Here is a 2,764-nt window from a genome sequence, read left to right as displayed (position 1 = left end):
CCCGCGGGCGGGACGAGAAGAACGGGTCTCATTCACCACGAATGCCCGCCCCTCGCCCGTCGCGGCTCGGTCCCGGCCCGGGAGAGCGTGACATCACCACATCGATCAGGGAAAGCATCCCCGGAGCAGGGTCGGCCGGCCAGCCACAGCCTCCCCAGAGGCCAGCGAGCAGATCAGCCTGGCCATCCCCAGCCCCAGGACAGGGGCGGCAGACAACCCGGCAGAGACGAGGAATGCCTGACACGCACGGCACGGAGCCAGCGGGAGTGGGGTTGTCACGGCCGCCCCAGGTGCCCGCAGCGGGGAGCGCACGGTGGCACGGTAAGCCCGCGCCACCTTCCCCGCCGCCCCCAGGTGGGTCAGAGACCCGGACCCAAGGCGGCACCGGGAGCTGGGACGCTCGGATGCATGAGAGACCGGGCACACGGGCCCCAGCAGGCGGCTCAAGCACGAGCAGGGCCGGCTAGCCGGGTCACCGGGAGGCCGAAGACCCGCGACGCATCCAAGAGACCCAACCTCTCCAGCGACAGGTCGCCAGAGGACAGCGTGTCAGCAATAACCCGGTGGCCCAAAATGCCGGCTCGGAGTGAAACATATACCTCCCCAGGAGACAGGAGGTCGAGTCACCGACCACGCCGCCGGCCCAGGGAACCCGCGACACGGGCATCTGTCCCCAAAATCGCCACCATCGCAGCCAGACACGGAGCACCCAGGGCCCTCTGGTCGACCCCAGGACACACGCCGGAGCAGCGCCGGGCCAGGGACGTCCTCCCGGCCACCCGTGCCACGCAGGGGCCGGCCCGAGTCTCCAGAGCGAGACTCGGAAGCGTTTTCGGCCGTCCCCTCGTACGACCGGGACACACGAGGGACCGAAGGCCGGCCAGGTGTGACCTCTCGGGCCGCACGCGCGCTCAGGGAGCGCTCTCCGACTCCCCACGGGGACTTGCAAACAACAGGTCACGGCAGAGGGACCGCTCCCCGGCACCCGGGGGACGAGGCAGGACGGTCCCCGGCTCCCCACGGGGACTTGGAGAAAAAATTCGGCCGCTGCCTCAGACGGCCAGGATGCGCGCGGGCCCGCGACCGGGCCGGGAAGGGTGTCCCCAGCCTCCCGCCCCAAGCCCGGTGGGTCCCCGCGGGTCGCGGGTCAGGCCTCGGGAGCCGCGGCGTGCTGGTCGACCAACCCCGGCAGCCCCACACCCGGCTCTGGCCCGAAAGCGCAGCGACAACCTCTCCCCACATAAGCCTGCACGCCTGAGCTCTGACTCACAAGTGACGCGCCAGAGCTCTGGCGCGACCGGGACAGCCCGGCTGACGACCGCGGTCTTTCCGGAGCTCTGCCTAGCTCACAGCGGGGACGGTCCCCTCCCTCGGCAGCTGCCACCGCAGCTCCGGAAGCCAAGGGAACGATATAAAAGCGGCCGCCAGATGGAGTCCGACAACCGTCGCGAACGTCACCAAGACAGATCCGGATGGCAGGCCGGCCCGCGGACCGCAAAACCGAAACCGTGAGTCGAGAGACGCTATCCCGAGGCCGAAAACGCAGCCCCTGTACCCCAACCCCACAGAAACGGTCCCCAAACCCTGTCTCTGCATGGACCGCGACACAGTCAGAAGACAACCCACGGCGTGTGGATGTTCGGAGAGGCATCTCGGTGGGAGAAACAACAAGCAAGGACTCGGTCGCGGGTCGTTGAGGACACAGGGAGACACAGAATGCGTAGGCTCTTCCTGAATCCAGACAGAGAAGGAGGGAGGGAGGGAGGGAGGGAGGGAGGGAGGGCGGGCGGGCGGGCGGGCAGGCAGGCAGGAAAACATAAAGAAGGAAACAGAGAAAGAAAGAAAGGAAGGAAAACCTAAAGGAGAGAAAGGAAGAAAAGAGAAGAGAAGAGAAGACAAATATCAATATAAGTACTTACATTTGTATATAGGTATAACATATAAAACTACATTAAAATAGAAAAAAATTTATATGCATACACATGAATAAACAGATAAAAATGAATAAATAAAAAATAAGGTAACATAACATAAGCAAATAGGCCAGGCGCGGTGGCTGACGCCTGTGATCCCAGCACTTTCAGAGGCTGGGGGAGAGAGAGAGAAAAAAAAATGAAAGAAAGAAAGAAAGAAAGAAAGAAAGAAAGAAAGAGAGAGAGAGAAAGAGAGAGAGAAAGAAAGAAAGACAGAAAGAAAGAAGAAAGAGAGAGAGAGAGGGAGAAAGACAGCGAGAAAGAAAGGCGAGAGAAGAAAGAAAAAAAAAAGAAAGAGGAAAGACAGGAAGAAAGACAAAGCAAGAAAGCAAGATAACAAGACAGCAAGAAAGCACGACAGAAAGAGAGAAAGAGACAGAAAGAAAAAGCAAGAAAGCAGCAGAGAGAGAGAGAGAGAGAGAGCGCGCGAGCGCGAGCGAGCGAGCGAGCAATCGAGAGAGAGAGAGAGAGAGAGAGAGAGAGAGAGAGAGAGGAGGAGGAGGCGGCGAGGCGAGGCGAGGCGAGGCGAGGCGAGGCGAGGCGAGGCGAATCTACCTGCTTTCACTACATGTGGGGAGAATCAGGAAAGCCCCCACTAACAACAAGGCCTGAAGTGGAGCTGCCATCTCTGAAATCCGAGCAGAAGAGTCCACACGGGTTAAAGACACGAAGAAAGTCAGGGAAACAACTGCTCAAAGAGAAGAACAATCTGGCCCAGCCAGGGTCTGTCTCCTGAAGTTGTGTGGGCAACGAGGGAGTGGGACGGAGGGAGGGAGTGGGACGGAGGGAGG

The sequence above is a fragment of the Macaca fascicularis genome, chromosome 10 (assembly GCF_037993035.2).
Source record: "Macaca fascicularis isolate 582-1 chromosome 10, T2T-MFA8v1.1".
Taxonomy (NCBI): Eukaryota; Metazoa; Chordata; class Mammalia; order Primates; family Cercopithecidae; genus Macaca; species Macaca fascicularis.
The sequence above is the reverse complement of the archived record's forward strand: the minus strand, read 5'-3'. Positions refer to the sequence as shown.